The sequence below is a fragment of the Glandiceps talaboti genome, chromosome 1 (assembly GCF_964340395.1).
Source record: "Glandiceps talaboti chromosome 1, keGlaTala1.1, whole genome shotgun sequence".
In the NCBI taxonomy this organism is placed as follows: domain Eukaryota; kingdom Metazoa; phylum Hemichordata; class Enteropneusta; family Spengelidae; genus Glandiceps; species Glandiceps talaboti.
This window is the reverse complement of record NC_135549.1, coordinates 5,705,020-5,719,323: the sequence shown is the minus strand read 5'-3', so window position 1 is coordinate 5,719,323 and position 14,304 is coordinate 5,705,020.

The window sequence follows — 14,304 nt, the reverse complement described above, 5'->3', positions numbered from 1 at the left end:
AGAGAGGGGTGAAAAAGGAGACACCAGAAATAACAGTGGAAAGCTGGATGGTCACCGAAAACACGCGTTGACGTCTACTGACTGCTCGAGCACTCTCTCCAACGCTGAAAGCGGCATCTTCTGAGTTCATAAATGCTTAGCATTTGAGACATGCATGCACACATACATACATACATACATACATACATACATACATACATACATACATACATACATACATACATACATACACACACACACACGCACACAAACATATTGAAGTAAGTAAGCTTTTAAGGCATGTTTGAATGAATGTCTGTAGGTTATGTTTTTTATGTAGTCTGGGAGTGAATTCCAGTGTGTTACAGCTGCATACTTGATATTGTGTTGACTATGAGATAAGCTAACTTTAGGGACAGAAATTATTTGGGTCGCGAAACGGATGGGATACATGTGAGGAGGTTTTTTGAAGTAATGCGTTATACCATGGGCAAAGTGATTATTCAACAAGTCAAAGATGAAAACGCATGTGTGCAGTTTACAGAGTTTATAAATGTCTAAAATACCAAGTTGTCTGAAAAGAGGGTCGCTATGAGCATGAAAGTCAGAAAAAGTAATGAGGCGAGCAATTTTCTTTTGAAGTAAAAGAATTGGCTGTAAGGAAGTTGCATAGGTATTACCCCATATTTCTAGGCAGTAAGTAATGTCTGGTAAAATGAGTGTGTTACACTTTTTGTCATAAAACCTTAGCATTTGGGTGTTTGAGACACACACAATTCTTGTTTGAGACACACGCAATCCTTGTTTGAGACACACTGAATCCTGGTCATAAGAGCTTAGCATTTGACGTTTTATGCTACAATTTACTCTAACACAGAACACATCAAAAGATGCGTTAGTCGGAGGTGACTTCTTCAAAGCATCCTGCTTTACACATTGTTACAATTTCGTGTGGTGTCTAAGACACACTAACTTCTGGTCTGTCGAACAGAGTAAATTGTTGACATTAACTCTCAAATGCTAAGCATTTATGAACATCAGAAGATGCCGCTTTCAACGTTGAAGAGAGCGCTCGAGCAGTCAGTAGACGTCTACGCGACGTCCAGTGTTTTCGGTGACCATCCCGCTTTCCCCTGATGTTTCTTGTGTCTCTTTTTCACCCCTCTCTCGCTGTGTCTTTTCGTAGAGTACGTACGTCCAGTGTCTACATCAAATTTTAAAAGTGGTATATGATACGCTCAAACTTCAATGATTCTTCTTCCAAATTAGATGGTACTCTGTTGTGATAGTAGTCCTGCTTGCATACGGAGTAAGTCGTCCCTTGAGCGAAACGCATACCGTCTGCGAGCATGACTACCGTGAAAGTGACTCTTCAGAATCGTTTTCTTGGTCGCGGTCCAATGGATGTTTTGCATCTCATCGGCCATCTAGGTCCGTGGAATCGTTAAAAGGGGGTACTTTTTCAGATCACCCTCCGCGAATATGGGTACGATGCCCCATATCTCTCTCTCTCTCTCTCTCTCTCTCTCTCTCTCTCTCTCTCTCTCTCTCTCTCTCTCTCTCTCTCTCTCGCTCTCTCTCTCTCTCTCTCTCTCTCTCTCTCTCTCTCTCTCTCTCTCTCTCTCTCTCTCTCTCTCTCTCTCTCTCTCTCTCTCTCTCTCTCTCTCAGTGTATGGATTAGGTGTCGTTGAAGGTATAGCTCTGGATTTATATGCTATGGGGTTTTGACATGTCAAAACCCTGTAGCATACAAATCCAGAGCTAGTTGAAGGTAAAACTTCCCGGATTTCGGAAAGAAGGGGGTTTTTGAAATGATTTTCTCCCAGATTCACTATATAAAAAATGGGGGGGGGGGGTCTTTTTCATTGAAATATTAACTGGAAAAGGGGTACATATGAAATTTCGCTAACAACCCACCCATCCATAATCAAGCGACTGCCACCGCTGGGGCATCAGAGAGTCAGAATTGTACGGGGTTGGTCACCGAAAACACCCGTCGTGTAGACTACCCGAACTGTCAATCCGTGTTGACGGCCCTTTGATGTGTGCTGTTTTGGAGTAAATTGTTGCCGAAAATGCCCAAATGCTAAGCTCTTATGACCAGGATTCAGTGTGTTTCGAACACCTAAATTCTGGTCAGAAGAGCTTAGTATTTGGGTGTTTTCTGCAACAATTTACTCTAAAACAGAAGACATCAAGGGTTCCGTCAATGAGAGTTGATGCAGACACAAGTTGGTGTGGTTTCGACTGGAGTGTGTGTTTTGTCGCCTGGAACTGACGCATCTTTTGATGTGTCCTGTTTTAGAGGAAATTGTTGCACAAAACGGCAAATGCTAAGGTCTCATGACAAGGATTGTGTGTGTTTCGAACAAGGATTGTATGTGTTTCAAACAAGAATTGTGTGTGTTTCAAACACCCAAATGCTAAGGTTTTATGACAAAAAGTGTATATAATAACAAGAGAATGGCTTTCGGTACATAGTGTCGCAACTGTGCAACAAGTTCAACGTTTGGGGTGATAGCATTAACAACATTTTGGATATGTGATTTCCAGGTAAGATTGCGATCAAGAGTAACTCCTAGATAGGTTGATGACATGACACACTGTATTTCATTCCCGTCTATTCCTATATTACCCTCAACTGAGATTTTCCTGTGGGGTGTATCAATAATCATGTAATTTGTTTTTTCAGCATTGATCGTACGTTTATTCGCTTGACACCAATCATAAACCTTTTGAAAGTCACAATTGGTTTGGGTAAGGTTTATATTATTATCCTTGATAAATTTAAATAAATTTGTGTCATCTGCGAATAGACGGAATTGAAATTGGTTAGTTGAATTTGCGATGTCATTTATATAAATTATAAAATTAATATAAATTGTTTTGTCTCCACGGATTGATACTTCTTTTGACGTGTCGTGTTTTAGAGAATTTTTTTTTTGCATAAAACGTTAAAATGTTAAACATTTTATGACAAGGATTGTGTGTTTCTCAAAGAAGGATTGTGTCTCTTTCGAACACCCAATGCTAAGCTTCTATGACATGGAGTGTAATACGGGAAAGATCGGCATCTGTGATGTTTCGTTAATTATTCATTTCTCTATTCAAATTTAGTTGATTATTCATATCTCGAGGCAAAGATATTAAAGCCCGACAAAGTAATCCATACAAATGTCAACTCGACGGCAGATAATACTATGTTGGATATTATAAATATGAAAGGTCAAGTCTTCTTTGCAATATTATAACAACAAAATATTTAACCGTTTGAATTGTCTTTGTTCAGGGTTTGAATCGTCTACAACATACATATAGATCATCTGTGTAAACTGTCACCAATATCGGAATTAAAAGAGTCTGATCGATGTGCTTGACAAAAGAGATGGCAAATAATTACTTGAGAACATATCAAAGCACAGTTTGTTTACAAAATGTCAATAAACAACAAATATTATCCCAAGGTTTTCTCTAACATAAGGCAAAGCTTTAGCAATACACATTTACCTCCCATAAAGGGATGTAATGCATGTTATGATGTCTGTCTATGTCTGTTTGACTGTCTGTGTCTGTCTGTCTGTCTGTCTGTATGTATGTATGTATGTATGTATGTATGTATGTATGTATGTATGTATGTCTATGTCAGTCTGCCTGTCTGTGTCTGTGGACACGATATCTAAAAAACTACTGCATCGATTCTAATGATACTTGCTACATATCTTTCATATGATAATGGTAAGAAGTGGTTAGATTTTGGTAAACATCAAATGAAAATCAGTTATTTGCATAATTGGTGTTTTTGAGTAATTAGGATATATCTTAAGAATTCAAAAATCAAATGTCATATATTTTTTTCTTCCGTAAGGAAGAGATATGTTTATGGGTGGAAGTCTGTGTACGTGTCTGTCTGTCTGTGTCATCGTTTTCTCCCTAACGGCTTGCTCAATTCAAATGAATTTTTGAAGACGTATTTCGTAGGGTAATGGCAAGACTTGATTAGGTTTTGGTAAAAATCCAGTGAATATTAATGAGCAATTTACATAATTAATGATTTTCGGTAATTAGGCTATATCTCAAGAATGCACGCTTCAAATTCATTATAACGTGGTACGCACATTTTCAATACCAAAGCGCACCTGTTCTGAAAATATTACTAATGTAGCTTTTAGTTTTAATAAGATATTGCCATATTTTCGGTACATTGTACACACGATTGTCATGGACATTAAAGGATCTGTGTCATCGTTTTCTCCATAACGGCTTGCTTAATTCAAACGAAATTTTGAAGACGTATTCCGTAGGGTAATGGCAAGACTTGATTGGGTTTTGGTAAAAATCCCGTGAATATTAATGAGCAATTTACGTAATTAATGATTTTCGGTAATTAGGCTATAGCTCAAGAATGCATGCTTCAAATTCATTATAACTTGGTACACACATTTGCGACAATGTTTTAATAAGTTATTGGCATAATTTCGATGGGCCACAAAAAGAAAAAAATAGTTTCTCGTCAGGAAACGTTGTCTAAAGTGGTACGACGATGCGCTTATTTTTTTTTTTTTACATTCTCAACAAATGTCACAGTACATGTTGTGGTTGGCCAGATCACTAACAGCAATGAGCAAATAGCAATCAATGAGAAAAAATAACTTATTACATATGTTCTGTTGTATTCCAACAATTGTCTGTAGGAACCACAATGGTGGTAAATGTGTTAACCATAACAAAGCGTATATGTCGTATAACGATTGTTGATCAAGTTTGTAGCGTTAATAATGTTTTAATAATTAATGACTTTGAGTAATTAAACTATATTTAAAGAATGCAATCCTCAAATTCTCCATCATTTGGTGCATACGTCAACCATAACAAACGTGTGGTATAAAGCTAATTGTAGATATTAGTTTTAATGGGTAAATCGCAGTAATCGAGTCATGTTTCAAGAATGCACACTTCAAATGCCACAATATTTAGTACATTCATCAACCATATTAAAAGCTTTATCTTATGAATGCACACTTCAAATTCCATATAATTTGGCACATACATCAACCACAACAAAACACACATGTACCATAAAGCCTGATGGCATTGTATAAATTTTATAATGAATAATTTGCATAATTAATGATTATTGCTTATTCGGTTATATCTTAGAAAGCAAAATTATATTTAAATGTCATTTAATTATGTACATATAATCAACTATAATAATGCGTACATGTCCTTTGAAGTCCGTTGACAAAGGTTTTAGTTTTAACAATATAATTTGTATATATTAATGATTTTTGGCAATTATGCTGTATCTTTAGAATGCATCCTTCAAATGGCATGTAATTTGGTGTATTCAATGATGACAACAACGTGCATATTTGTGTAGTTTTTGATAGCAATATGTTACTTGCATGATAACTGACTTTTGATAATTAGACAATACCTTATAGTATGCAAGCTTCAAATTGCATATATTTCGGTACGTTATAAATGAAACATAAGAAAGCGCATGTGTACGGTTAGATCTTGTTGATGTAGTTTTTATTTTGAATGAGAAATTTGTATAATTAATGATTTTTGATAATTGGGCTATATTGCAAAATTCAGATTTCATATAATTTGGTACATACATCAACCATAACATAGCACAAGTGATTTATGTAGTTGTTTATGTAGTTTTTAATTGTGATGTTTCAGATCATTTAGTACATGTAAAGCGTATGATCATAATGGTTCAATTGCAGTGACTTTTCATAATTAGGCAATATGAATGCACGCTTCAAATTTCATATACAGTTCCATATAATTAATTTTACAATTAAGGCGTACACCATGTACGATAGCTGTAGCTCAGAATTGTGTAGTCCAACAATGTGTGTAGGAACAAAAGTATATGTTTGAGGCACTCGGTTTATTACATCTTGTTTCATGGTTATGCAAAGAAGTTGACCGCTTGGTGTGTCGCTTGATATCTCGGGGGTAATTTCATCTTGGCCGTATCAATGCCGTTTACATATAGAACGGAAATTACATACATTCTGTACAGAAGACAATTTACGAACTACGATAACTTGATGATATGTGTAATGATTTCCTGCAACTCGGCATAACAGTATGACGTCAGTATATTTGGATTAAAATGTACACTTTGAACAACCTTAAACCTATTGCTATTCTAACAAGTCGTACTGACTGAATTGCGTAGAATAATATTGAGCAGACTACTCGAACGTCTTTTCCGTCTCTGAGTCTTTACAACGCTTTTAATCGAGCCCGTTTAGCAATAAGCCATTTTAGGCACAAGAGTCTTTCAATTTTAGTGACTAAATTGATAGTCTTGATAGTAAATAGTCACTAACAATTTTTAACAAGCCGTAACTAGAGGCTATGACTACAGGCTTGATTAAATCATGACAGTTACAGATGTGTATGAAAATGCGTCTGATTCTGTCGTCGGTCTCAGTTCGTTTGTGTAACCGTATCAGCCATTTTATCAGCTTGCTTCTGGCCTCTAACTCAACATTATATGAAGGTTGATATTTGACTCCGTGAGACTCCCTTGTACAAGTATATATTCAATATGCCATATTTTACATTACCACGAGCTTTAAAGCCATTGACCCACTAATACCCTTGTGAAAACATGTAGTTTGATTGGTGAATATAACAAATAATTAGCTCATCTCCACTTTCAGCTTATAATCTTTACGTTTTCAAAGAAAGTACGATCAATCTCCAATTACCCTATTTCTCCAATTACCATATTTTATATTTTAAATGTTTACGTCGCATCCTATGTTTTGGTTTTTCTTTCAATTTAAGTATTCTCTGATACGTTACATATTCACAATTCGGGCAGTCTTTCTCAGTTTTAGCTGCATAAAGTCATACGTATACTCCCATTGTCAAAAGACCGAATGTCAATACTAGAGAGGGTTAGATAAATGGCTGACAGTATGCTGAAAGTTCATTATTTACTCAATACGGCGCGCAACAAACGTAAATGAATACATGACTGTTGCATTGGTCCTGCGTAGTGAACAGTATGATAAACTGTAAAGCATACGTGAACTATATATGGCTGAACGAATTACAGAAATTGAAATGCACAGTCAATCCACAAGACTAGTCAAGTCAAAATCCACTTAATGATAACAATAAACAAAATGTGGTTGTTTTACTGACCTAACTTGAAGACAGAAATAAAACAGTGTGTACGACTGTGTTTGACATACCTAATGTCTTTAATTTCAAATTATTCTGATTTCTGTCTGAGGTAATTTGATCAGTCTGTACACACATCACTGGATGCCATAATTAACAACATGGCGTCAACACGACTAAACTGATTATAGACACTGTCATCATAATACATTAAGTACATAGCAAGCACCTCGACTCCCCCCCCCCCCCCGGTTTGCACTTGGCGGATCAGTATTAGCATTAGTTTCATTATTAGTAATATCAAATAAAACAAACAAGAGGAAATTACAATACAAAGCACCGCATTCTATCTTAAATGTTCTATTATAATAATACACTTCGAAATCAACGTTTGCGAACATTCCATATATTTCGGATTTAATGTGCGTGGAGGAAGTGAGAGATAGTGAGAGATGGAGTCATGCTGACAAGGTGAATGACGAAGAAAAAGTCAGAAAACATATTCAGGTAGTGCAGAGGTAGAACAAGATTATGGTATTGAGTACGAGTAGAATGCGTAAGTACGAATCCAATCTGAACATTTTTGAAAATCTAGGTCATAATTCTACATTAATCTCAGTCGTTCTTGTATTCTTTTATCAACGCAATATTGAATCTTGAAGGAATATACTTTATTTTTAGTAGCCTCCATTTCCTAAAGTCAACTCAAATTGTATTTAAGTGAACGCGATTAAGTACAAGAAGATAAACGTTACCATGGCGACAATCAGTTAATAAAAACAAGGGATAGCCATATTCTACAGCAAAAGTGTGTATCTCCTTGAATCGCCCTACCTCATTAATTATTATACATATTTCAAACCTGTCTCTTGGCAATATTATAGCCATCGCCACAGATGCAACTTTCCTAATGTTACCTCCCATGGTTTAAGTTATATATATATACGTGTATGTAACTAGAAAGCCTGTAGTAAAATAGAGCCGGGGCAATATATCTAAATAGACCCTCAAGTATTAAATCCTGCATTTTAACTCTATGTGGTACTTTCACTTTTAATCATTCTGATATGCGAGAGACTCCTGTTGGCAGTGTTCAGCCTGGGAAAGATGTGCTAGTCACATCGAAACGTTGCTGGAAACATTTTGTTTTGGAAATGGACGTAAGGCCAACCTGAACAGACAGACAGACAGACAGACAGACAGATAGACACACACACACACACATATACATACACACACACACACATACATACATACATACATACATACATACATACATACATACATACATACATACATACATACATACATAAACACATATAGGTTAGGAAAATCAATAGAAATGGGAATATCAGTCACTCAGATTGAGATTTTCAACAGCAAGTATTTCTTAACTGTAATAACACACATTATATCAGTAATTTGTTTATCCATCTGTCAACATCTAATTTGATTTGTTTGTCAGCAATAGCAGGTATTAAGTATCCCAAGTGTTTATGTATGTTTTGTTTCATTTGAAATGCCATAAGTGTAGACCCAATGAACTGATTATTATAAATTATTCAGTCACGTTTTCGAGTTAATAATATTCTGATGGGTAATGTACAATATTGCCCAAAAAGTAAAATTTCATAAAATTCACACATTCTGAAGCATCTATTTTATAATATTCTCATACTTACCATATTTTGGCGAATTGGACGAGATCTACTAGAAGTAACCATAGATTGTTAACTAAACTGTCTATGAACAAGGGTAATTGTCGTCTTATGTCTCCAACAACAACAAAAGGAAAACACGTAGTCTCTATATTATTATTCACCTCATAAAATGTTTGTTTTTTTCCTTCAATCATAAAACAATTTTGTCTTTTCCACAAAGAGTTATTATACTTTATTTTGTTTAGAAATCATGACATTTATTAGTAGTCACTGGATAATTTCACTAGATACATGTGTAATGTTTTAATTTTTCCCAATGACCTGACTAAGCATTAGACACTTGGCGTTGATGCTATTGAATAACAAACATGTGTCATGTTTGATTGAAATGGTGCAACTTTTCACTTAGTGTAATTTATAACATGTTTAGGTATGTGTACAAGTTGTTTTTTCACACTGAAGCAGGTAAGGGAACGGATGAAGGTACATTTCTGGGAAGAAAGTGCATTATAGAATAATACATGTAAGCAGGTGAGTGATCTGATGTAGGCTACGTTATACACACTGGGGCAAAAACACAAAAACACGCATTATAGGACTGTCAATACATTCTTCCATCACAATATATTTAGAGTTGCTCCTATAATTATGTGATGACAACTAAATCTCATAAGCGGTTGTTGAACAATGTATTTTGTTGAAACAAAGAGATTTGCTATCAAGCTCATCGTGCACAGAACAATACATGATACAAAACGCGTGGGCGTCATTAACCCATTCTGGTGCAAGGTGATCTTGTAGTGATACCAATACTGCGTGTACGGTTTCACCTTGCGTTCTTACATAACCAAATGACACCCTTTTTGCAAATATTAAAAGAAAAACAGTTCAGTGCTGATACCATCTAAGTATTAAGTACATGCCATAAACTGGTATTTATTTTCAGATGTGATGAAAATAGATCGTACCGTGTAGGGCATATATGCGAAATCATGGTCAATGCATGTACCCAATTAGTTCATGTGGTTAGCATATGGAAGATGTGTAGCAAGATTCATTAGAATCAATGAAACAGCTTTTGAGATCGTGTCCACAGACAGACAGACAGACAGACAGACAGATAGACATACATACATACATACATACATACATACATACATACATACATACATACATACACACACATATACATACATACATACATACATACATACATACATACATACATACATAACCAGACAGACAGACGGACAGACAGACAGACAGACACAATCATAACCTCCCCTTATGGGAGGTAAGCATTGATAAATAATGCAAGCTCTCTCTATACGTCCAAGAAGAGCCAAAGCCCTTGATCTCCAGACATAGCCTTCAACCTTGTTAACTCAAATTAGTTCTAGATATAGTCCTGCAAATCCTTTACTCACATTGTATATTGTATTATGGACTGTCCTTTCCTCATGTCATACCTTGTTGAATATTGGAAGTAAAATTGGTGATATGTAGGATGGTATTACAAATCTATTTACAATACCACACGTTTTTTAGCCATTGGTGTTCCCTCGTATTTATATTTAAAGCCCAAATCTTAGAAAACACCTTGCAATTGAGGCCAGTTTTCTTTAGCTGAAATTTTAATGGTCATGTTGAAAACAGACTGTTCCACTACAACAAAGGATGGTCTCTGTTTAATACACTGTAGAAAAAAAAATGGTCTGTTGACGAATTCAATCAAATATTACATTGACATTTCAAACAATAATGACAACGGTTTATATGAATCAGTACAAATGTTAATAGTTACATTATACTTTAACGCAGCAGGGATTGACGTCACTCATCGCGCTTTAGCTGTACCGGTAAATACCACACTCGTCACTAAAACGTCAACATGGATATTGTAACCGTCTTCTTCTATTGGGTTAATCTGATTTAGACCCACCGGCTTTACCTACAACTGCTGATACCAGTACACACTGTAATTTAAACTTGTAACAATTACATACAACTTCAAAACAAAAGATAAACAAGAATGACCTATTTTTGAATGTACTGTACAAGTTAATTTGTAGACACTACCCTTAAATACATGATTTTGAAGCAATTCCATATTGGGGCTATTTAAATTATCAGAAATATGAAATTGTATGCAAAGTAAAGTCAACACTCATTTATAGATATTACTAATGGAATTATTGCTAACGATAGTTATGAAACATTGGTTCAGTGTATACCATTACCAGAGACGAGGAGGCGTTATATAATGTACAGTTGCAACCATGGGTATACAAATGGTATAAGGAGTTTTATTGAATATCAGTATCTCCTTGATGGCCAACTATCGGGACTACTGGAGAATTGAAATGTGAAGTGTTGTGATTTGTGAGTCGATGAGACGTGAATGACACGGCGTTATCTGTTGTTGTCAATGTGATAAGTTATAATACATGTAATAGAATGATAATGGTATATGATAGATCAAGATTAAACAACATCGTAAGACTGTCAAAACAAAATTCAACAGTACATAACATACCTCACTATCCATGCGAAAAACACTGCCAATTGTTATATAGTATTAAATTCACCTAAGTGTTTATGTAATCATAAATTATGTGTATAACAGATGGCTTTTAAAATTTCACTAACGTTGTGTGTGGCAGGCTAGGTAGTGCAGACTGGAATAAAATTCGGAATAAATTTCCGAATGACACACACTGTAGTGCTTTAGAGGAGGTCGCACCATGTACCATTAAATATTGATTTGAGCTACATTTCACATGTATAAATGTCAGGCATCATAACATGATACGAAGGTATTCTACTTATGAGCCATAAGAAATCAACGCACGAATGATGCTATTTTCCTGTAGGTTTGTTTTATGTTATACCAACTGTCAGTCATCGTCAGCTTCCAACTTCAATACATTGATCTATGATGTACTCAGACTGAACCTATATGCCATTGTAATAAGATGGAAACGAAGTGGCGGTTTTATTGTTGTTTCGAAATCAAACATACAATTCCATAAGTGTATATGCTGTGCGTGTTAATGTCAGAAAAATACTACTACGTTCTCAGTTTGCAATATTTTCCACGATGTTCGTTCAATGACGTATTATTTTATTCAAAAGATACTGTCCTCGATATGCTGTCCACCACAATTATGCAATAGTTGCGGATTTATGCTTTATAGGGTTTGAGTCTAATGTAGCATGTCTGTTGGCTAAATTAAACCTTACCTGCAGATTTATACGTATGGCTGTCTATTTTAAATCTATTTTGATACCAGAAGCTTGATTGTAGTACCGACCTACTTATCCAACGCATTTCCTAGTCTTCAGCATATTTAGTAGTTTTTGGGGTTTTCCTTGGTGTACATTCCTAACAATGTCAATAGGTCGAACAGCGTTTCCCATGATTCATTGCAATACAAATGTCACGTTTGGATGTGATGTATGTGATTTGAGCAATAAATTAATGGAATCACTGACGCCACTGACAAAGTAAAACTGACTGCCGACATCGCAAACTTGCATGAAATCTCTTGCGTAAAATTACTCAAATGCAATTCAAATAAAACGACAGACATGAGTTGTGTTAGTTTATACACTTAATTTACAAGCCCACCGAGCCATACAATACCACTCAGCTGATTTCATTAATCTTATAAGGTTTACCCCTAAGGTGAAATCGCGTGGAATTACTTTGGATTATTCACCACGCCTGTCTAGTTCTTAAACTTGGGATAGCTATTTGATTTGTCAGACTCAAATTATTCACACATCTATAGAACAGGGAACGTCCATAGCCGGGCCCAGGGTTCATATTGGGAAGGCTATTGTCAATGTACGATTCAGAACCTCGATAACATTGCTATGTATGTGTCATGAACATTACAGAGTAAATTAAACCACCAATGGCATTTCCTTGTTTGACAAAGTCAGAGCTATATAATCCTTGAAACAAAGTGAATGTAAAGGTGAAATTATTTATTCAGGATATGAATTGCTGCATGTACACATGTTGTATTGTTAGCTGTTATAGCCTGATTGTTTGTGTATCACGATATGACCATTATTTAGGATACATGATATGTGTTATATCAGAACCTTACGGAGGCCAAATAAAAAAAGTTGTTTGGTTCCGGTTACCCCACCCCACCTTGCTTTTAACGCCGACCCTAAACGTTTTTTTTTACGTATTTGAGAAAAATAATAATACAATCGTGAAGTCTCGCAAGAAATATATATTGTATTTTAGGTGGGTGCAGAAACTGACACCTACCTAAAATACAATATAAAACTAATCTTCCAATCTGTAATGGCTGTACATCTGATAGGAAGAAATAAACAGCACAGAGACCATTTGAAAAACAATGGAAAACCTGCACTCACACATGAAAAACAAATATAATAAAATAAAAAATCTACCGACTCCACCTATTTTAAAATTGAATATAATCGTAACCACACAATTTTTTACGACTGATACCGTGCCATGTTGCCTTGGGTTGCTTTTAGTTTTTTTGCAGTATCTTTGTCATTTAAATGCGTCTTGTTGTATTCCTTTGTATGTGACTGTCTAGTTGTATGATGTCGTTGTGATGAGTCGAGTCATGTGTGTGTTATGTGCTAGTCGTGTGCTACGTCGTTTGTGGTGAGTCCAAGTGTGTTTAGTTGTATAGATATGATGAGTGTACTATCTTCGTAATGTGTTGGATCGTGGTCTGGCTTTGCAATGAGTCGAGTCATGTTGTATCTCTGTAATGAGTTTGAGTCATGTCGTATTTTTGTGTGATGTTTATTATTATTTATGTCATCTTCGTACGTAACCGTGGTGTATACATTATGTTTCTGGTTATGTTGTATGAAGCCATTAAGGTTAGAATGGCTGGCTTGGAATCTGCAAGTTGCATGTTCGAGCGTCACCGCTGCCGTTTGTTTCTGAGTGGATAAAGTCCTTCGGCAAGATTTGAATCACAAATGCATGCCAGTCAAGCCACCTTTATAATTTGAGACATGGTAGGATAGAGGTGGGATATATGAATGATTTAATCCTACGCGCTTTTGGAGGTTAAATGAACTGTGTGCTCCCATTAGAGTTGATCATGAGGAGGTAAAATGGAACATATGGTTGTGCCGCTCTACGTCCATGCCAGAGGTAGTAATCATTGAAAAAGCGTTTGAGCAATACGTGGGAAATCGCTATATAAAAACTTACGTTTAATATAATTATTATTATCAGTATAGTTATCATCGTTATACGTCGATTTGCGTTTTCAAAACTTGTGTGTTCTAGCGAGAACGGATATTGTAGAATCACTTTGATTGTATTGTATTGTCAATCGCTTTCTGACTAAATATATTTTTACTAATTGTAAATTTAAAAGAAGCCTTTCAAGCCTTTTGTAGATCAAACCGGCTATTTTTTAAAGTTCAGTATATTCTTTTAATAATGATATTGAGGATATTACTATGAGAAAACGGAACTGCATTCACAAGG